The sequence below is a fragment of the Copadichromis virginalis genome, linkage group LG6 (genome assembly GCF_057382275.1).
Source record: "Copadichromis virginalis isolate Kocher_CV1m ecotype Utaka linkage group LG6, C_Virginalis_male_GT1.1, whole genome shotgun sequence".
Lineage (NCBI taxonomy): Eukaryota > Metazoa > Chordata > Actinopteri > Cichliformes > Cichlidae > Copadichromis > Copadichromis virginalis.
This window is the reverse complement of record NC_140623.1, coordinates 6327623-6351253: the sequence shown is the minus strand read 5'-3', so window position 1 is coordinate 6351253 and position 23631 is coordinate 6327623. Positions and strand designations below refer to the sequence as shown.

At 43.9% G+C, this 23631-nt stretch overlaps 1 long non-coding RNA gene across 1 annotated transcript in view; it reads left to right on the top strand.

Annotated features, from left to right (window-relative positions):
* Positions 1-19951, top strand: part of LOC146707044 (uncharacterized) — a 103409-nt gene extending 83458 nt beyond the window's left edge. Inside the window, exon 2 of the long non-coding RNA XR_014921048.1 lies at positions 18677-19951. This is a non-coding gene — a long non-coding RNA (uncharacterized LOC146707044). The remainder of the gene's footprint in view (positions 1-18676) is intronic.
* Positions 19952-23631: the final 3680 nt, after the last annotated feature.

Sequence of the window (23631 nt, the reverse complement as noted above, 5' to 3'; positions counted from 1 at the left end):
ATCTGGGACTCTCCACCATTTGACCTTAGAACTGAAGAAGCTTCTCGGATGAGAGGTGAAACGTCTTCAAGCAACTTAAAAAAGTCCAGACGCTTTTCTTTGCAAGCTCCTTTGATCATCAGCAGAGGTTACTTCAAAGGGTACTTCACTTAATCTTAGTAACCGGCTACTGAGGGTCCAGGTTTAAAAATATACATATATCAAGGGCGTAGATTTGGTTTGGGCATTGGTGGGGACGGATGATTCAACCACCGAACCCTGCCCTGTTTTTGTTTTTTGTTTTTCCTTCTTGATTAACAAAAAAGGAGAAATATACTTGCCTACATATGCTATTCTACGTGTTTTTAAACCATTTAAAATTACAATTCATAGTTTTATATGTGAATTATATAATGTTAAAGTACTATTAAACAAACGACTGAGTATTTCAGGCTTTAGTTTACTTCAGCCATATTCCATATGAATCAGGTATCATACTAAAATAAAAATAGCTTCAAATACAGTCATGACAATAAAAGAATATGACTTTAAGGACTTAACAACATTACTTCAGTTATAGTACACCAACATCTGTTATACATTGGCACTAAGGGAACACTGAGTGACCTGCTGGTTTTTGTCCATAAAACTACTCGTCTAAGATGACCACAAAGTAAAAGATCTCTCAGCAAAATGATGCAACGTTTGAGGCACTATTGCCCCGATTAACTCAGTGAGCTGAAAAACACTTTCTTATATCCAGGTTCTTCCTCTTCGCTGCCGTCCTCCTCTCCTCCTCGCAGGTCTTCGCAGCGCAGGCTTGCTGCTGCTAAAACTAAACAGTAGTGATGTGCGGATCGATCCTGAAATATCGATTCCTCCGATACCAGTCATTTATGTTCTTGAATCGATTCTCACAGTAAAATATCGATATTTTAGTAATTTAGGGTAAATTTGTAGTTTATCATTAACAGGAACACAGTGGAAAGAAGCTATAACATTTGGATTGTCTACATTCAGGAACTACTTCCTCTTCCGCCTTTCATAGTCATGTGCGAAATACGGCTGTATAAATGTCTCGCAGCCGCTGGCGTGCGCACTCACAACAATAGCTAAACATAATTGTTTGGACGTATTTTACCTCCACAAACAGCTGAGACGTGGTTTGCGATACATGTGGCAAAAAAGTGAGGTGTTGTGGCCATACTTGCCAACCTTGAGACCTCAGAATCAGGGAGACATTCAAAAGGGCTGTTGGGGGGGATAAATACATTTTACAGTGATTATTTATCAGATAAAATATGTTAAATGTCACTGTTATTATTGGCCGGCCTGGAAACAGCGGGGGTGTCCAAATTCAGAAGCTGCTTCCACCTGAGGACCCGGCCTTCACGGTCTAAAGAAAGCCGGGTAGTACCTCACGAGCTCCCTCGGTGGAGTGAAACTCTGCCGTCTGCTTCTTGCTCTCTAAAATATAACCGGGCGCTGACGTAAACTCTCGACCGTCTCACACTTTGTTTAATTAGTTTTATTCAGCTGTGTGAAAAACCCGGAGGAACCCTCCCGAGGGATTAAGAAAGTTACATTTAAATTAATCTAATCTAATAACTTTAATCTCAGCCAAACCAATTTAATCACGAACAAATAAAACACTGAAAAAGCCAAACAAGAACATTTTTAAGTTTTCTAAGTGACTTATATATCATGTTTAACCCGAGTAGTGAGAGACCGCGGGTCTGTGTAAACTTCAGATATTTGAAGTTTACACAGCTACATTCTCACCTGAAAATATGTTAAAAGTTTTTTTGCGACCCAGAAAGAGAAATAAGAGTAATATTAAAACTAAGTCGCTGCCGCCATTGTTGGAAACTGGAATTGGCTGGGCCGCCCTATGAATTCTGGGATATGGTTTTTCAATTTTGTTGTCCGGGTGGAAAATCGGGAAAAATTCGGGAGAATGGTGGCTCCGGGAGATTTTCAGGAGGGGCACTGAAATTCGGTATTCTCCCAGAAAAATTGGGAGGGTTGGCATGTATGGTTGTGGCAACATCACTAACCTTGTCAAACACCTCAAAGTAAATCATATCACAGAATATGACGAGCGTATGTTGAGGCGAACTGAAGAGGAGGACAGGTGCTGCTAGGGCGAGACAGACGTCTCTCACAGAGTCCTTTAGTGCTGCAGGCAGGCAACGTGTTCAAGTAGCCACAACTTCAGGTTTTTTATTTCTATATGATGAACTCTGCATTATTAAGTGATAAGAACAAGTAATCTGATGTCCTGTAATCGTTATGACGCTATAATTTGAGATACAATAAATAAAATAAGGTTTTGTACAAAGTATCGGTATCAGATCAGTATCGTCGACACCACCCTGAATAGTACTTGGTATCGGATCGGAAAGGAAATCAGTCGTATCGCACATCACTACTAAACAGAGCTCCCTGAAAGGCTCAGCCAATCACATTGGCCATATTTGTCACATGACGTAGGACTCCAGTAGAGAACGTAATTTAACTCTTTCTGCTCCGCTGGGTGAATGAGACGCTGACAGATCGTTATTTCTTTCTATCAGGTTTGTTTTTCTTTACTCGAAGAGATCAAATTATTGGTGGGGACATGTCACTTTCGTCCATGCCAAATCTATGCCCTTGACATACATATATATACATATATATATATATATATATATATATATATCCATCGTCCAGCTGGTTTAGCAGCTGCACGGTCTTACTACAACACTGATGTTGTAGTAAGATGTTAAAGTTGTAAATGTTTTTGTTTGCTTTTTCCAAAAAATTTCTGACTCATTCAGTAAATTCTGTTCTCCTACAGAAACTTTGGTTAGTGACTGAGTGATTTTATTTTCCATAACACCCAGAATGAGACGCCCATAGTGAACAGACTCAAAGGCCAGGAAGGACATAAGCAGGCACAACCAGGGTGCCGGGGCACACCATCAGAATGTCCCGCACAAGGCTCAAATCACAGCCTCCCAATCTAAAGTTTTTGTGTATATTGCATATGACTACTAATGACTTGGACCATATTTTCAATATCAGTAGTGCCTTAACTAGTCTTTTTATACAGTACTAATGAATAACAGTAATATGAATGATTTTAGAATATATAAGAATAAAAACAAACATTAAATTTCCAATACATGTAGAAAAAGTGCTAAATAAAATAATGTTCTTTGTATTTTCTATTTAAAAAAACTGGCTGAATGTTTTTGTGATTATCTCATAAAAGGGAAAACAGCCCGACTGTAGTGCAACATTTTCTGAACCAGAAACAGTACAAAGTCCTCTAAATACTTCAAAGATTGACCGACATGCCAGCCTGCTTCAGAGGCCCTCTGCTGTCAGCTGATGTTAAATTCTGTCACCGTCCAATTTCAAACTTCCATTCAGTCCTTCCATAATAGTTGACAGAGGAGTGAAGACACACAACACTGCAGCCAAACATAGACCAACTGTTTTAAACTAATGCTGTTAAGGGATTCCTGTTTTTGACTGCCAAAATAGTGAGTGACCTCATTGTTGTGAGGATGAATGGTTTGTTGAACCAAATAGCATCTGGAAACAAAAACTATTTTTTTAGTTAGTCTGAAACATTTAGTAGCTGACCAGCAGTTCCTCTTCCTGCTTAAAAACACGCTTCTTTCTATAAACACTAGAAGACAATTTCAGGAAAATATAGCAGAAGTAGAGGTCTTCTCATTTTCATTTTCCTGACACTGATCTCTGTCTGCACTCACTGCACAAGCAGAAAAACAGCGAGAGAGAGTTATACAACATCATACATACATATATTATGTATGTATTTCATTTAGTTTTATTATTGATACTGAAACATTTTTCCTTTTTAATCAAGCTGGTACAGTACCAAGTATGGCCATCTTCCTCTGCTTGTCCACTAGGGCTGCCACAAACGATTATTTTGATAGTCGACTAGTCACCGATTATTTTTGCGATTAGTCGACTAATCAGATCATGCATCCATTGAACATACAGCTTATTGCACCAGCAGCATCTGCTCTTATATAACTATCATTAGCTTACAGCTTTAAGTGTTTAAGGTATGTGCTAACTAAAAATAAAGACAAGATGATAGTTTATTAAATTTTAATAAAATTTGCAGATTGTTTCGGTGAAGTTTAATAAACTCCTTGCTATCTAAAATATAACGGGACACCGGAGTAAATTGTCGAGCATCTAAGTGACTTATGTATCATGTTTAACCTGAGTAGCAAAAGACTGCGGTGGGTTTGAAAACGATTTGCCGGGAGTCCGGTGTTCTCACGGCTCTAGTGGGCCTTGCCCCCGGCTAGCTATCGAGCTAGTGGGTAACAGACGTCTCTGAAAACATTGGAGCGCTTTTGAAAATATGTGGTGTCCTGATAAACTGAGCAGATATTTGAGGTTTACACAGCTACATTCTCGCCTGAAAATATGTTAAATGTTTATTTTGTGACCCAGAAAGAATAATAAGAGTAATATTAAAACTAACTAGCTGCCGCCATTGTTGGAAACTGAGCAGGGCTGCGCTATGAATTCTGGGACACAACTTCTTCTTCTTCGGGGTTTAACGGCAGCTGGCATCCTTGTACATGCAGTGCTGCCACCTTCTGTTTCAGGCCGTTATTACACTCTTAAATCCTGCTACTTATTCCTGCGGCTTTTGTGATCTTACAAAGCTTCAAACGACGCGTCGACTATTAAATCAGTCGTCGACGATTTTGATAGTCGACGTAATCGTGACTAGTCGACTAATCGTGGCAGCCCTATTGTCCACTACGATGATGTTCAGTCAGTTAGCCATCACCAGTTTTTCCATGTGTATCAGAAGTCCCACAGAAATCTTAGCGTAGTGTTACGACTGTTGTTGTAATTTTAATATGCAAATCTGAGTGTGCAGGTGCCTCTGGTACATCCAGAGGGACGGATCGTACCGATTGGCTAATGACCAGGAGGCAGCATAAAAGAAGACACCTCCATGGACGGCCAGTCATTCATCCTCGGCCCATCCCAACCGGCAGACTGTGTGTTCACTGTCTAGTAATGTTTGTTAATGCAGGAGCATGTAGGGGTGGACTGCCTTTTTGTTTGATTACAGTTTTCTCCTGTTTTTGTTAGTTAGGGAGGTAAGTGGTTTGAATAGGTAAGTTTGATTTATCCCTGAGATAGGCTCCCTTTTGTTTGTTATTTTGGCCTTAGGTTCACCCCGAAGTTATAATTCGCTCCCTTCCTTTGTTTCTAAGTTCACTCATTGTAAATAAATCACTGTGAAAAAGTATTAATTGTGTGATGTGCTGCTTGGGGTCAGATGGGGATGGATCACCCTTATGTATTAGGAGTCGTTGGGCATGCGTGTTGTTGTTCCTGGGTTTTGTTTCCCTTTTTGAGACACAGGTAGGCGGGGCGGTGCTTGATGGTATTTCGGCACACCTGCGGTGCATTGGACGTCGTCAGTGGGAGCATTTATGGAGCTGAGTGACAGACGTCTGGTGTCGGAGTATTGTCGCTTCCACAAGTGCTAACGTGCTTTTGCAAGGTTAATCTGTTGGTTCCGCGCTACTGAGCTGCATGTTTTAAGATCCGTCTCCTGCCTGCTTTCCCTCTACACCAGCCTGTCTCGCCGCCTGCTCGCCTGCCTGTTTCTTTGTGTGCTTGCCCTCTTTGGATCTGTGACAGAGACTTACCTCGCGCCTGCCTGTGACCACTGCCTTACCTGTATTTCGGTGTTTCAAGTAAGCTCTCCAACTCTCCCCGTCCGCCTCAGTTTTACTCTCGACGTTATCCCCTAACTCTGTTTTGTCCCTCGTCCTCAGGTAGCTCCGGTGCGCCATCTATCCTCCCGCATACCTCGGCTCCGTTTCATCCCCTCGGCTCTGTCTCCTCGCACATTTACCCGGCCACTGTATATAGCCCCTTCCCTTGTAAATATTCCCGTATCACTGTAAATAAATCTGCTTCACCGCGATCCTGTGCCCGTGTGTGTTTCTGCCACTAAATCCACCCGTTTAAATTCCCCTAACATTATGTTATGGTCTGGCCACGCCTAGACAGGCCATAACAGTGGTCATTCTCAACCACCTGAAGGACCATATCTCATTTTGACTTCATGACCTCCAGGCCATACTCAGCACAGATGTTCCTGTATACTATGCCAGGCACATGGTTATGGCGTCCTGTGTACAGTGGTATAAAAAAGTGTTTGGCCCCTTCTTCTTGATTTCCTGTGTTTTGCATGGTTGTCATATTTAAATGTTTCAGATCTTTAAAAAATGTAAATATTAGACAAAGCTAACACAAGTAAACACAAAATGCAGTTTCTAAATGAAGGTGTTTATTATTAATGTGGAAAAAAAACCCAATTCAAACCTACATGGCCCTGTGTGAAAAAGTGATTGCACACTAAAACTAATAAGTGTTTGGGCCAACCTTAGCAGCAACAACTGCAATGAAGCATTTGTGATAAATGGCAATGAGTCTTTTACAGTGTTATAGAGGAATTTTGGCCCACTAATCTTTGCAGAATTGCTGTAATTCAGCCACACTGAAGGGTTATCGAGCATGAAGCGCCTTTTGAGGGTCATGCCACAGCATCTCAATTGGATTTAAGGTCAGGACAGGGGTGGAAAGTAGCACCCACCACTGGCCAAATTTGGGTAAATTTATGAAGTGGCATGAAAATTTGAACAAGGCATAAGAGACTGTGGTAGGTTTAAATTTGAACAGAAAAATTCACACTCCTGACCTGTCGGGGGCAGCAATTTGCCTGGGTTGCTATTCTGCTTTAAATGTCATTGTACGAAATGAGCAGGTACTAAAATGTGACGTCATCGGACTGCATACCACCGACTGGCTGGTCAGGAGAGTCACTCGATGAGTCATGAGACCATTTCATTAACGATGAAATAATTAATTAATTAAAGTAATTAAAGGTGCTATTTTTAAAACCGGAGCAACGGGGGAAATGGCTACAAAAAAAACAAAGCTGTTGTCCCAGAGTCTGATGAAAAGCCACAGATTGAGCAGCAGGTATATTCTTGCCTCAATGTCCACCTTTTTTGTAGGGTTCATGTCACATATTAATTATGTCAGGGGACACTCGGATGCGTTGCTATGACGACAACCACACAGGTTAGGTAGTACTGGATTGTAATGGAAGACCAGTCGATCGGAGTCGAGTCATGGCGATCCAAGGCGAGTCGATACGAGTAGGTACCAATGAAAAAGTAGCTTTAGAAGAAGGAGGGCATTCAAACAGTAACTTTGGTAATGTGACGTTACATTTCTGGACTTAAGCGGATGGCAGAAAAAAAAGAAAAAAATAACTTTTTAAGAGGTGTCAAGGGAAGAACCCAACGTTAAACGACGTGTTCCAAATGTTGGTAGCACGCAACTTTAAACAGCAAGACTAATAGCTTTATTGTACAAAAAATTTGAAATTAGAGTCCATCAAGGACCATGAATCATGTAAATGCCATAAGAAGGTGAAATGCATCATTCAAGGAATTGCAGTTCTGGAGAAAACAGTCTGCGTTGTGTTACATTGTGTTACAATTTATCATACATGTATAAGTACACATGTATGATAAACTGTAGGAACGGTTTGGAACGTCTTGGCCAAGTCTCTTTCAAATAATGGAGCCATGAACACAGACCGTAACCTGAGGCAAGTGAGGCCTGCAGTTTTTTGAATGTTGTTCTGGGGTCTATTGTGACCACTTGAATGAATCGTTGTTGCGCTCTTGGGTTAATTTTCATTGGCTGGCCACTCCTGGGAAGGTTTACCACTGTTTCATGTTTTTGCTATTTGTGCATAATTGTTCTCACTGTGGTTCAATGGCGTTATGACCTTTTCCAGATTGAGGGATCTCAGGAACTTTGTTTCTCATGTGTTCCTGAATTTCCTTGGACCGAAGCATGATGTTGTCATTATCGGTCTCGGTGTCTCGGTGAATCCCGACTCACCGGTTTCCCTCCCACCACCGGCCATCTCACCAGCTGTGTTTTGGGATGCGGTTTCCCATTTGCCGGATCCTTTCCACAGTGAGCTGGGTCACAGTGAGGCTTTCGACGGCTCACTTCACTCCTTCCCCAATGACCCTTCTAAGCTTGTGGACTGAGGCGTTCTTTATGTTTTGACCTATCGTGGCCTCCCCGTATGATGTTTTTAGCAGAGCTGAAAAAGACTTTTGCTCATCCTGTGTCCGAGGGCAGTGCGATGAAGTGGTTATTGAATCTTCACCAAGACTTTGGCAGCTGTGACAGGCTGGCCAGAATATGCAATAAAGAGAGTGTTTCTACAGACATTAAACAATAAAATGAACGATCAACTTCAACTTCTCAAGATAAGCCTCTGTCATTTGAAGAATTTGTGTCCCTCGTGCTTCGCATAGACAATTGCATGAGAGAGAGGACAGAGAGAGGCGTCTCTGCCCCTGGCAGAGAGACGCTTCCTTGCTGCTCGCCTGGTGCAGCCAAAAGGCTCAGCCTGCTTTAGGGGTACTGTGGGCGGCTCTTCCTCCTCGAGTTTATTGCTATCTGTCATGCTTTGATATAAACAGATCTCCCTGCCCCTCTGTGTTTTTGTGGACTCTGGTTTTAAACAGAACCTCATTGAGTCCGAGTTAGCACAACACCAGGGTCTGTGTGTGTCTCCACATCAACCTCCTAATCCTAAAACATTTTTGCTATATTGTTACTCACAAGAACTTTTAGAGTTAACAACGCCTGGTAATTCTTGGGAGACCACAACCTTCTACACTTCCACCTCTCTGGATACTCCTAGAACCTGGACTTCATGTCTGCCACTGAGACTTGGCTGAACACCGGTGAGTCCAGTATTTTATCAGAACTTTTACCAGCGGGTAAAACATTTACCTGCTCCTATTTTAAAACACCAAGGAAATCATGGAGAGGAGGAGGTACGGCGGTTGTTTTTAAAAAGGATTTTAAGTTTAAACTGTGGTTTTTACAGCCTTCATCTTCAGGCTTTGAGCTAATGTGTTTTGAAGATAATCACTCCAACTCAGAGCTCTTTGCTCTAAATACAATAAGAACTTCATAAATGACTTTTCAGAATTTGTAGCTGGGATTATGCACAACTATGATCACGTTCTTATTGTGGGAGATTTTTTTAACCCTTACTGACTCTTTTAATCTAGTCCAGTCGTACCTGGTCTCATACACGGACACGGAAACACAGTAGACCTGGTCTTGTCACACAGTCTGCCTGTGTCTCTGCCTGTGAAATGCTCTCCATGGCCTCCCCAGAGGCTGAGTGTCTTCCCTCAGCTGACTCTGGATCCCTGGAGACTAAAGTGCGCAAGTCATTTGAAGGTTCCACCGAGTCAGCTCAGCTAGCAGCCCAGCAACCTTCAGCTCAGTTAGCTGCCCCGTAGCCTTCAGCTCAGTTAGCTGCCCCACAACCTTCAGCTCAGTTAGCTGCCCCGTAGCCTTCAGCTCAGTTAGCCACTCAGCTGCCACTAGCTCAGTCTCCAGTGTCCCCGCTACCTGTAGCTAGTCTCCAGTGTCCCCACTACCTGTAGCTCAGTTTTCAGTTCTGTCAGCCACTCAGCCATCCATCATCTCAATGCAGGGAGAAAACCTCATTCCCACCCAGGGTGTTTTAGCTGTTTTAGGGGCAGTTATAAACTCCAGGGCCTCACCAGAGGCTAGGTCTCAGTCCCAAGCAGACTCTGGATCCCTGAAGGTTAAGCAGCGCCCTAAGAACTGCACCGTGCCAGCGCTGCCTGGGCAGAGCCACTGCCCTGTGCAGCTTCAGTTACCGGTGTCCCGGCCAGAGGTCCTCGCGCCTGCTGGCTCTGATCCGTCTCTGCTAGGGGTCTCCGTGCCTCCTAGTTCTGATCCGTCCCCGCCAGAGGTCTCCGAGCCTACTGGTCCTGTGTCTGTCTTCGTTGGAGGGTCCGAAGGGCCCATTCAGCAGCCTGCTTCCTTTGGGGGATCCAAGGAGCCAGTCCAGCCATCACCGTCCCCTGCAGCTCCATCACCTACAGTTTTCTCGCCGTCGCCTGCTTCCAGTAACTGCTACAACTCCACTGCCAGCAGTGCCACCACCTGCTCCACCGCCTGTGGCTTCCACACCGCTGCCAGCAGTGCCACCACCTGCTCCACCGCCTGCGGCGTCCACACCATTGCCAGCAGTGCCACCACCTGCTTCATTGCCTGCAGCTTCACACCATCATCCACAGCTGCCACGCTGCCGTCTGGTGCCGCAGCCGCCACGCTGCCGTCTGGTCCAGCATCATCCTCGCTTGGTCCAGCCTCCATCTCACCTGGTCCAGCCTCCACCTCACCTGGTCCAACCTACAGATTGCCTGGTCCAGCCTCTGCCGCTTCTACACCGCTGTCCAGCCTGAACCACCTCGCCTTTGCCGGCCACTTTCCAGGCCTCAAGCTGGACGTCATCTCCGTCGAGGGATCTCCGTCGAGGGCAGCCCCTGAACAAGGTCGTCGCTGCAGCTGCCTTCCGCGCAGCCAGCCTCCGGAACTGTTTCGCCTGCATTGCCGCCGCTGCCTTCCGTGCGGCCGGCCTCCGGACCTGCTCTGTCATCACCATTGCCTTCTGCGTGGTCGGCCCCTGAATCTGCTTGGTCTCTGTTGCCGGCCTCTGGGTCGACCCCCCAAACTGCTTCATGGACTTTTGTGCCGGCGACCTCCAGGTTTCCCTCCAGAAATGTCTTTGGACTTGGCCCCAATGTAAAGAGGGACAAGCTGCAGGTGTCTCTTCAAATCTTAAAGGACTGCTAGCGCCTCTATCAGGATACAGTCAAAGAGGCTAAAAGGGAATACTTGTCCAAGATCATTTCCTGCAACAGTCATCTTCCAATCAGGTTTTAAAAACCTCCATAGCACTGAGTCAGCACTCTTAAAGGTTTTTAATGACATCTTCCTTACCTGTGGTCCTGGTAATCATCAGGACACAACATTTTACTGTCTCATTTACACCCTCTTACCCCAGCTTACTCGCATTTATCTGCCGCTGAAGCAGAAAGATCCTTCCTCTATTAAATGGTAAATGGCCTGTATTTGTATAGCGCTTTACTTAGTCCCTAAGTATCCCAAAGCGCTTTACACTACATTCAGTCATTCACCCATTCACACGCACACTGGTGATGGCAAGCTACATTGTAGCCACAACTGCCCTGGGGCGCACTGACAGAGGAGAGGCTGCTGGATACTGGCGCCATCAGGCCCTCTGACCACCACCAGTAGGCAACTGGTGAAGTGTCTTGCCCAAGGACACAACGACCGAGACTGTCGGAACCGGGGCTCGAACCGGCAACCTTCCGATTACAAGACAAACTGCCAACTCTTCAGCCACGATCGCCCTAAACCACATTAAACCACTTCCCGCATGTCTAAAAGACATAAAAACTTGGATGTCCCTAAACTTTTTTAAAATGTAATTCAAACAAAGGTCTCTCAGGGAACTGGGCCTTCTCTATCGCTGTTCCTAGCTTCTGCAATAAGTGTACAGCACTTTGTTTTCAGCTGGGAGTTGTCTGGAAGTGCTGTATAAATAAATTGCTAGCTTGCTCTCACTGTTCACATAAACCCACTGATCATTTTGTTGTTAGTGGGCAAACTTACAAAATCAGCTGGGGTTTAAATAATCTTTTCCTTGACTTTATACTGACATGATTATAAACTAATTGCAGTTTTCCTACATTAGTTCCACTTACATGTGTTTGCTTTTGTAGTTTTTTTTAAATTTGTGTAGATTTTATTTGTAGGATACAAACTTGTTAGAATCAGGTCAGTAATTAATCCATTTGACTCTGTGACAACTTTCTTTATTTCCTATTTGCAGCTTTACACTGCAGCAGTTTGTTCTGCTGCCTAAAGACACTGCATGCTCCACAAAGCTTCCTATCTACTGTTACCAGCCAGAAACCTTGTCTCCAGACACCGAACCTGAGACTTTCACATTATCTGAAGCTGGTTTTCTGATTGAGCCTCATACCCTTCAATACCCCGTCTGTCTTGCCTCTGTGCATCCAGGGCAGGCCAGGCCTCTCGCCTGTCCTGCTTCCATTGTTCCAACACTATTGGAGAAAAGAACATAAACCAACACTGCTGTTCCCATTCAGATCCAGTATGGCCGTGACCCGACACCATGTGAAGCAGCAGCTCAGCTTCTCTCAGACAGATCTTATTGCTGAAAGAAAAGAGAAGAAGAAGAAGAAGAAAAACAAACAGTGCTCAGGTGTAGCTTAGTTTCCAAGAGTAGGGCTGAAGGGGAGCCTTAGAACACCATGCAAAGTAATGAAAGCGCTGCAGACCATCCAACATGTTTTTTTACTGAGGTTTTGTGAAACATTTTCAAACTCTATAAAACCTCATACCGCTAAATCACCAACCAGCCAATGCTTATGCCACATCATTCAGGTCTACATCATTTTAGTAGATGACAGTTTGTTGGAAGTTTTCATCACTGAAGTTAAAAATATTTACTAAAATTTTTACTATAATAAAAGTAGTAAGGAAGTAGGTATTTTTTGCAGAAATGATCCAAGCCTGCAACCAACCAAAGCACATGGCCATGCGGTGTGCCTTTACAAACATCTGTTAAAAATGAGTTGTTGCAATAGTGGTATCTTACGAAAATATCAGAGTTCTTTGGAACAACTCAAAATGTATTCCTTTCTAGATGATCAACTCTAAGTGGTACAAGTTTTTGTAAAATCAAAGTGTGTAAAAAACAGCCACAGCAAGTCAGCCATGAAGTGGAACATGAAGTTACAGTGTGGGCTCACTGAACGCTGAAATGCGTAGTGCATAACAGTCACCAACACTCTGGTTTAATAACTGCAGAATTCAACATTTTTCTCTGGTTTAAATACCAGACATTTCAGGGAGGTTTTCATAAGACAAGTGAACAATAAGTCACATTAATCCAGACATGATGAAATTAAGTGACACAATGGACCGCAACTTGACAATATTTCTTAAATAATAAAAGCAAGTGTGAACCAGAAATTTAATGTGTAGCATCCAAAGTGAAAGCAGAATGGGACCTAGAGTCTCTATATTACCTTAGGCACAGATCTGTCACACTGTAAGCAAGAGACGCGGAAGAGGATTTGTACTTAAAAGCTATACTTATTTAGAAATGCACCCTGATATACCCACCCAGTATTTCAGTCTACAGAGAATAATCTGATGATTAACAGCATCCAAGGCAGAGGTCAGAGGTCATGAAAACAGAATATTCTCCTACATAACTACACCTTAATATGTCACTGGAGACCTTAATGGAAGCTCCTTTGGTAGAATGTGCTCAGACAAAGCGACTAAGTGATCAAGAATGCATCAAGCCCTCAGTTTCCATGTGCTCCTTTACTGTTAATTACTATTATTGTTGTTACTTTACTGTTATCATCTCTGCATTTTAAAGTTTCAAATTATTCTCACTTCCTGTTTTGCCTTGTTTTGTTTTGTTTTTTTAGCAGTGATTTGTCTTCTATGTCTTGCATTTAGTTTTGCTTCCTTTGCATCATTTCCTTTGTTCTTTAACATCTACAGTGTGCTGTTTGATTTTCCCCACTATGGATATTCTGCAAACATCCTAATTAAAGGTTAGTTGTCAGTTTAGCCTGTTGGTTTCTAAGTAGTTCATTTTCATGCCTCTCATTCTAAACTTCATGAGAGATCACAAATGCATATGCCAAAAGCTGTTGCACAATAAAATGTACCTATAAATAGTAAATTTACTGTCTATTGCAGGGGTCGGCAACCTGCGGCTCCAAAGCTGCATGCGGCTCTTTTATCCTTGGGAAAATAAATTCTAAGTACTAATTGAAGTGTGTTTCATTTGTGTTAGTTCTTTTTTTAAATTGTAGTTCTAAATCGGAAGGTTGAATGATGCGGAGTGCTGATCTGAGGAAAAATCAATTGAGGAAGTGGATGAAGTCTACAAATTCAACTATATATGCAAGGTTTGTGGCTCAGGTGGGATTTTGGCCTATTCTTCCAAATAAGCAATCTTGATGTCATGGTCTGGGTGAGTCATCTGGACTTCACATGGTGTCCCTGTGTTTCCTTTCCTGGGTGGAGCGCTCATCAGTACACTTGCTATAGTCACCTGTTGGAGATCCAGGCTAATCTACAGTCAGTATTTAAGACATGGACTCTACTCGCCGTCTCTCGTGCATGGACTCACTCTTCACCACCTGCCTGCCCTCCTGCTTTCGTAGCTCTAGATCTCCAGATCTTTCAGATTCCATCTGTTTCACCGTCCCCAATATATATATATATATATATATCCATAGGTCCCTCATCCTATTCATGTAGCCCCTTCCGCCGGGGTTACTTGCGTAGTAGCATTCCAACAACGCCCTGTTTTCGTCTCTTGCCCACCGATGCCTTCTTGTTCCAGTAGCCCACTTGTCGTCAGGGTGCCCTGGTTTCTCAACACCTGACGCGGACCTTGTTGATCCGGGTGACGTCCGAGCCGGCATGCCTTCATATTTATCTGTCTCGCTCATGTCTGCGGTAGGCTTGCTTAGCATAGGGGGTCTAGCCTTAGGACCCTTACTGGATACAGACGCCCCAGGCAAGAATCGAACCTGCGATCTTCGGCTCCAAAAGGCATGTAGTCTAACCACTACGCTATCCAGCTGGGAAGATGGCCCCAACTGACCGAGTGCTCAGTGAATACCTCAGGCAGCAGAAACTCAAGAAAGTGGAGGAAGGCGAGGAACCATCATGGAAGGACAGGGCCCTGCACGGTATGTACCACCGGCAGATAGAGGAGGTGGCTGATAACCAAGTTTTTAGGCTCCTTGAGCAGTTAATCTTGCTTTTATGGGGGGATAATGCCTCTCAAAAATCAGGTTCAAGAGCAACATATATAAAGAAAACCAGATAAGGCCCAAACTGACCCTAGGGGAACAGGACTCGACAGAAAAGTCACAGAGGAAGAAAAATCAGCCATGTGGATAGAAAACCCCCATCCAGACCAGGGGTGGGCAACTCCAGGGCTCGACGGTCGGTGTCCCGCAGGTTTTAGATCTCACCCTGGGTCAACACACCTGAATCACATGATTAGTTCATTACCAGGCCTCTGGAGAACTTCAAGACATGTTGAGGAAGTCGTTTAGCCATTTAAATCAGCGGTGTTGGATCAAGGACACATCTACAACCTGCAGGACACCGGCCCTCGAAGCCTGAAGTTGAACACCCCTGATCCAGACAGATAGGACCAATAGAACGGGCCAATAGAATAGGCTGAATGTATCAAAAGCAGAGGATAGACGCGCCAACATAGCATACCGACTTGCGTCGATAGCTTGTTAAATTAGATTAGACTCCAACGTTACTATGCCTCAGTACCCTGAACATACCCTGTACATTAACCGGACGAAGCTGCGAACTAGCTGACACTCTCAAGAACCGCTGCATCAACATCGCATGTATTTAAGAAACGAAATGGAAAGGCGTGAAGGCAAGGGACATTAGAGAAGGATTCAAGCTCTTCTACAACGTCAATCAAGCTCAGAACGGAGTGGGTATAGCGCTGAGCCAGAAGCTCCAGGACAGTGTGATTGAAGTGACCCGCATATTGGATTGTCTTATGTGTCTCAAGATCAACACTGGCTCCGTCATCATATGGATGGTCTCCTGCTATGCACCGCAGACCAACGAGAAGGATGGTGAGAAGGAAGCATTTTGGCTCAACCTCAATGACCACGTAGTCATTTGGCCCCGAAGAACACCTGGTAATAGGCAGTGACCTAAATGGACACGTCGGTCAGGAGAGAGACAGATATGTGCAATTACATGTTGGCCAAGGATTCGGGACCCGAAACGACGACGGATGCCGTATTCTGGACTGCGCAGAGGCACAGGATCTTGCCGTGGCCAACACTTTCTTCAGAATAAGGGCCAGCGCATCTCATTATGTATTCTAGAGGCGGCAGGGACACCCAAATCGACTACTGGTTAATCCGAAGACCCCACCTAAACCTGGTCACCAACGTGAAGGTCATCCCATCAACCAACAGCCTCGGCCCTCAGCATCGGCTACTCATGATGGACCTACGACTCAACCTTGGCCAGCAAAGACAACCACCGTTTACTTCAATAGAGAAGATTAAATGGTGGCGCCTTTACAAGTCCAAAAGCCAGCTAGTGGTTGCACTTGGGCTCATGGACCCCAATGGACCAGTAGACACCATCTGGGATAACATCGCCAGTCAGATACACGACGCGACACTTGGGAAGATGAAGCCGGGGAGGCACTTCATCGACAAGCAAGTGTGGTGGTGGAACGACAGCGTACAGCAAACAATCAGGGGGAAAAAACAGCATTCAAGATGTGGCTTCAGTCTCGCAGCGATGGCGACTATCAACATTACAGGGCCCTTCAATAGGCCACGAAGAAGGTAGGAGCAGCGGCAAAGGCATCACACTATGACCAACTCTATGAAGGACTGGACATGCCCAGAGGAGCGAACAAAGTCTACCGCCTCACCAGAAATCGCCATCAAGCAACGCAGGACATTGGCCAGGTCAAACATAGGATGCCAACCACCAGGTCCTCCATGACCCACCCACCATCCTCAAACGCTGGAGCAAGTACTTTTCGGATATCTGCAACGTGGAGTTCCCCCACCAGCCAATCCACAGCACCAACCCCATCCCAGGACCCGTCCCACCAACTACCACCAAGGAAGTAGAAGCCGCCGCCAAGAAAATGAAAAATGGCAAAGCAACTGGACCAAACGACATCCCAGCCGAAGTTTAGAAGCTACACGGCTGCCAGGGTGCCTCAGTCCTCACCGACCTGTTCAACGACATCATCAGAAATGGGGCTACCCCAGCAGCCTGGTCAACCAGCACCACAGGGCCATCTGGAAAGGCAAAGGCGATGTGGCTGACTGCTCCAATTACCGCCCAATCTGACTCCTGTGCCACACCATGAAAATATTCGAGCGGATCATTAATGCCAGGCTGCGAGAAATCATCACAATAACGCCCAACCAGTGTGGCTTCATCAAAGGATGCGTCACAATAGATGCCATCCATGCCGCCCGCCTGCTGTTGGAGAAGCACAGAGAGAAGACCAAGATGATCCATATAGCCTTCCTTGACCTGGAAAAGGCTTTCGACCGAGTCCCTCATGACCTGATCTGGAACTCTCTGCGATCACACGGGGTACCAGAGGCCTACATCGATTGGATCAAGCTCTTGTACAGAAATATGACCAGCACAGTCAGAAGCCCAGTGGGAACATCACCACCTTTCAACATCACCGTGCGCATGCACCAAGGCTCCGCGCTGTCCCTGCTTCTCTTCATCTTCTGCATGGACACCGTGACTGCTGACCTCCAAGCTCCCGTGGGCACATGGTCAGAAGTGGCAAAAACTTGGTGGCAAGAACAGCACTGCGACTCAGTCCCCAATGCCGGCAACCAAGAGGCAGACATTTTGGACGGACCAAAATAAAAACAATGTGAAGAAGCCGAATGGAGGTGGCTTTGCAGAAAAGCAGACCCCGCAGAGTGGGAATAATGTTAGGAGGAAGAAGAAAAAGTTAAAAACTCCTAAGTGTACTATGGTGGGGCTTAAAGCCTGACTGAAACTTCTCATCAATGCTGAAATCTTCTAAGAAACAATGAAGTTGATTATAAAACAGCCTTATCCAAGACGTTGGACAAAAAGGGAAGTTTTTGTCCAACGTTTAACCCTTTAAAACCGGTTGGAGCGGGCACGCTCTGTTTTGCGTAACTATCTTTAAATCCTGGTAGCACTGCAACCACGTAAGCTAGTGCGATACTTTTTTTTGCATATGAAACCAGAGGAGTTGTACTTATATCTTATGCCATCAGCCTGTCCTCGGTCACAGTTTCCTTCCACATATAGCTTTGCAAAAACTGCATAAAAAGCACTTGCAGCAACAAAAACCCAATATTCCAGAAACACGCTTTGCCGATCCGATCAGCTGTTCATAACACTTCCTACGTTGGAATAGACGTCAGAGCGAACTTTCGCATGTCCGCCATGACCTGCCCGAAACCGGAAGTGACGTCATTTTCGCAGAAATGTAGTTTTTTATCTTCAGGGTCTCATGAGCCTATACTGGTGTTTTTAAAAGTTATCTTTGACTTTATGACTTTCTGTGTCGTTTCTGGGATGCTTAGGACTCATATTGCACTGCTGGAAATAGTTTATTTTGATGCACATGCTGCTTTTTGCAAATTTGCATCATAATATTTATTTTCATTTTTCCTGCAGTATATAAAAATTGGTGTATTTCAAAAATAAAACTATGAAGACACTTAAAATAAATTTCCTGTGGTGGCAATCTATTTTGTGCAACTTTTTGTATTTAGGGTTTTGAGGGATAAGCCTCTTAAATTTCTCTAACTAGAAATATATGTTAAAAAAACAAAAACGATTTTCAATTTTTTTGTAGTTTATTGCACTTTTTTGCAATTTATGTAATTACTATACACTTAATGCAGACATATTATTAAAATGTGGGCTATAATGGTTGTATTGATGTATAGGAACTTGAAATGCTCCCAAAAATGGCACTACAGCATGTAAAAATATAATATAAGCTCTGGCGGACTTGGTTCTATGGTAGGTCTTAAAGGGTTAAGAATGTGAGCAGGGATACATGTCAAGGAGGCAGTTTGTAGACCTCCAGGGGCCCGTTCTTCGTACCTCGCTAAGTAGGTTAGCCGGATTAGATTGTTGACGATTTCGCGTGATCCTGGATCAGTCGGTTCCCCGAAGCTCATCCGGGACTTGCTGTCATAGCAACAGAGCCGTAAGCGTAAACCTGCTCGGGAGCAGGTTTACTTTATGTAAACAGGATTAGATCGCGGCCACGCAGGTATGTCCGCTTCATTTATACGAAAGCAACAGCGATATTTTTCCACTGTTTCACCATAAATAAATATTATCAATGTAACTAAAGATAATGCAGCATTTGATCCTTTTATTGATGTCACACAGATACATACAGGTCATTCCCTAAAAAAGGGAAATGTACTATTAACATTCTATTACATGTATGTGATTATTACAGATGTAATTCATATTTCAGAGTAGTAATTGTAAATTACTTCGTGTAATCAAGATGAGAGACCACGGCTATAAAAGCGAAGGTGGATTTGGGAAGCCTGTCGCAGCCATGTCCTGTCCGTATACGCGACCAACCCATTGCGGAAGGTGCAAGATTGATAAGGAGAGTCCTCAGAATTCAGCGTATATTGCGGGACAGACAGGATCCTTTAGCTCAGCGCGACAGTGTGCTCATAGAGAGATATCGATATTCCCGTGAGGGTATTATTTACTTAACCAACTTGTTGACGAGGGGGTGCAGGACCACCACCTGTCTTTTTTTCCTCTGCCCTTTTCTTGGTTGCTGTTATGAACAAACTAACAGAGTATTACAGGCCAGTATTACCTTGCCAAGAGACGCAAAGCAATCTAAGAGATAAATATTACCATTCTGTAGAATACTCCTGTATTCCACTTTTACTTGTTCCCATGTTCTTGTGGGTCCTGTTGTGGCTCTAATGTGAAAGGGGATATAATATAACATATTATAATATAATATAATGCCATATGATATTGGACAATATAGTGTCATATGATAGATCTACCCTACCGCCTACTGGTGTTGGCCAGAGGGGCCGATGGCGCGATATGGCAGCCTGGCTACAACCGTAGCTGCCTCCACCAGTGTGTGAATGTGGGAGTGAATGAATAGTGGTATCGTAAAGCGCTTTGGGTGCCTTGGAAAGCGCTATATAAACCCAATCCATTATTATTATTATTATTAAATTACCTACGAGTTTGATTTGTCAGCAACTTTCTGCCAGCCCTCTCTCCTTGCTTTTGCAGCCTTTGCAGTGTTCTCTTGCGTTTTAATTAAACTCTGAAACTCCTGAAATCCCTCACTCATGAGTTCTTGCTCTGCTGCCGGAAAATACCGAGCACGCCCCTTGGACATTTTCGCCGACCAGTCAGCGGGTTGCCGATCAATGTTTCTACTATCGATGCGTAGCCCCTTTTACGACACCCAGTGATGTCACATTCCTGCGTCCAGCTGTAGTAATCGTCAACAGCAGGTGTGTTCGGGGAACCGGATTAGCGAGCTCACGGTTAGCGCGATGATTTGATCTTGGATGTGTCATTTGATCTTGGATGTAGTAAGCGACGTACGAAGAACGGGCCCCAGCTCTGCAGTTCCTGCTCTGCAATAACAAACAACAACAAACAACAAATTACTGAATTGACAGCAAGGACATTACATCATCACGGTCATCACAGAGCAAGAGGCTCAGAGGCTGAGAACAACTTGCAGAGACAGAGTTATTTCTGTCATGACTCCCAGTGGAGTGTGAACGTGTATAAATGTGTGTTTGTGTCAGTAGAGGAAGGAGGGGGTGTATTTAATGCAAGCTGTGTTCAGCTGCAGAGCAAGTCATGCACTTGCAGTCTAATGAGAGCGTGGCTCTGCAAGCCAAGTAGCTGTCTTTTCCACACAGGCCTGATTTTACCTATTCTAGAAACACTTTGTTTCCCTATAAACACCGAACCATAATATGTAATAATGCTGCTTGGTTCATGTCCTCAAAAGGCACTCGGGTCCAAGATGACGACGTAAAGAGAGCAGCACATCTTATGTAGTGCGTTTCTATTCTGAGGACTCAAAGCATGTTCAATACTAAGATAAGTGTATACTTCTTCCCACTCCCTTTCAACATGTAAATTAATCAGAATGTTTTTTTTGTATGTAATTTGTATAGTATATTTTTTTCTCTCATTTCTTTTCTAAATGTACTTGTATATTGTTCACATGTTGAAATAAATTACCAATCAATCAATCAATCACACACACAGGATCAAAGTAGACTATATTTATTCTATGCTTTCAAATGCTTGTAACCTGCCATGGACACAGTGAACCACCAACATGTGTGTGTAGGTAGGGAGAGTTGTTTTCTGGCAGTGTGTCTATAAATGAACATTTTTTAACACTGTATAAATTCTCATGTGGACTGTAAATGGACGGGTTCTTATTTAGCGCTTTTCTACTCTTCTGAGCACGCAAAGCGCTTTACACAACTTCTGCATTCATTCTCAGCACATTTTTCTAGGTGCTTTCTAAGTAACATTCACACACACTCCGATGGATGCATCGGGGTTAGTATCTTGCCCAAGGATATTTGGCATGCAGACTAAGTGAAGCTAGGAATCGAACCACCAGCCTTCCAATCAGTAGATGACCTGCTTTACCGCCTGAGCTACAGCCACCCCAAAGGACACTGAGGGGAATCACTGACAAGACAATTAAGCATCCCCCCTCCCCTTCTAATGACTTATCACCACAAACCATTCTGAACAAACAGATCAGAGGAGCAGGTTTGTGGAGAAATTAGTTTTTTCCCAGTGAAGACTGTTGGCTGAGAATGCATGTTCTCTCAGAGACACAAAAATAAGAGCAAAAAAAAAACAAACAAAAAAAAACCCCGCACACACAAAGCTGTAATTACATGCAAGTTACAAACACATCCACCCAGAGATGCTATTTAATCATGAACAACCAACGCACTGTATTACACATGACTGGCACTCTGTGGGGGTGACAGTGAGGTTATGCAGCCTCCATGCTCTCCTGATGTGTCGTTACTCACTTGAAAACACCAAAGCTCTCATATTCACACACACGTCCTCACAAACAGATCAAACTGCTCTCCATTATCCTTCTCCTGCAGCTCTCTCCAACAAGGCTGAGCATTCAGCTGCCACGCAGGCTGACGTGACTGGAATTGGATCAGTGCTCTTCTTAAAGCAGCCAGGCAAGCAAGCTGCACAATGACCACATTGTGTGTGTGTGTGTGTGTGCGTGCGTGTGTGTGTGTGTGTGTGTGTGTGTCAGTCGAACAGGAGCATGTGAATCAGTGACACGGCAGGTGGAGGAAAAATACAGGTATGCATGTGTGAGCCTTTTGGTTTGACAGGTCAGCTTTAATGCAAATTCAGATCTCAGTGTGAAATGTGGGTTCAGCAGTGAGTGCTATTCTCACGCACAACACATCCTGCAGTTAATGTTTGAGTACAAAAGTTGTCACTGAAGGCAACATTTTAATGTTTAAAGAAAGATGCAATTTCAGGTTAATTCTAATAATTAAAATTAATCTTATTTTAAAAGATTACATCAGCATTTTCCTGATATGTTGGTAAATGGACAGGTACTTACATTAGCACTCTGATATTAATAAAGTGTTTTGTTTTTTGATTTAAATCTACTACAGTGGACTTTAGCTCAGTCTGTAGTGCAAACTTTTAGCTTTAATTCAAGGGGTTTAATATTCCCTGTATAGGAATTACAGACATTTTTATTCATAGTTTAAAATCAGTAGATGCCATCATGAATAGAAATCGAATACTGGTTTACAACAACGTGCAAACCTCTGGTTACACTCGAGAGCAGGAAGGACTGATTAGACAAAATGACCTACAACATATTGAAAAACTCAAATCAAGAGTTTGACAAGGCAAAGAATTGATCTCAGGTAATTAGAGTACATTTTTCAGTCATTAAATACCAAACTCAACACAGAAAGACCCACACGCAAGTAGCAACAGAAGATGGCTGCTGTAAAGACAGAGAACGTCAGAGGAGGAAACACGGCATGAGGTGATGTCCACGGGTTCTAGTCTTCAGTCATTTTCTGGATTTTCATCCAAGGAACAATTGTTATATCTGGAATTATGGGAGTTAATTTTAAGCCCGTGTGTTTTCAAAGTGTATTATCAAAGTCTTAATGAATCTATCGCAAAGTAACAAAATCTATAGGACCATAAGAGCTGAGTACAGCCAAGAGTAAATGTGAAGCTCACAGTTACACAGCCTAAGAAACTAAATCTTTATGACTCTGAGAGCAGGGTGTTTTTTTTCAGCTACTAACAGGATAATGAAAAGTTCCACTGCAGGGTTCTTTGTCTTTGACCTCCATCTCTGCAGCTCTACTATGGAGAAGTGAACGTCACTGAACGGTATTGATACACATGATGTACACGAGTGTAACCGCACAGCCACAGAAACGCTGCTCGATTTTGCAGAGGAAGCGCTCTAGTGTTGCGACATCAGCTTGAAGAGGTTCTGCTGTTTGTTTGGCAACAGCGAATGTGTCTGAACCAGCAGTGAGTCATTGCAGACTCACTCTGAACTTGAAGACAATCCAGTTTGCTCACAGTAAATCATGAGGTCATCATGGAGAGCCTGCAGACACCTTCTACTAAAGTCTTCTTCTGAAGTCAGACAAAAGGTCAGCCAAAGGTCAAAGCTCAATCAAGAAATGTTTGCATCAGTTGATGCTTTGAGATAAACACATTATACATCTTTTATACAGCTGAGTCAATAAAAGCACTTAGATTGTAAGCAAGAAATAATGACGATCTATGCGGATTTAAATTTAAATACCAGTGTCACTGTCGGACAGTCCTCCCCGGACGACCTGTTTGCTTGCGTGTGCGTGTGTCCCTCTCCTTGTCCCCCACCTCTCCCTACTCTCCAGCTCCGGCTGTCTAGGAGCCGCGCCTCTGGGAGAGTAAGAGTGGCCGACCCCTGACCCGGAAGCGGCT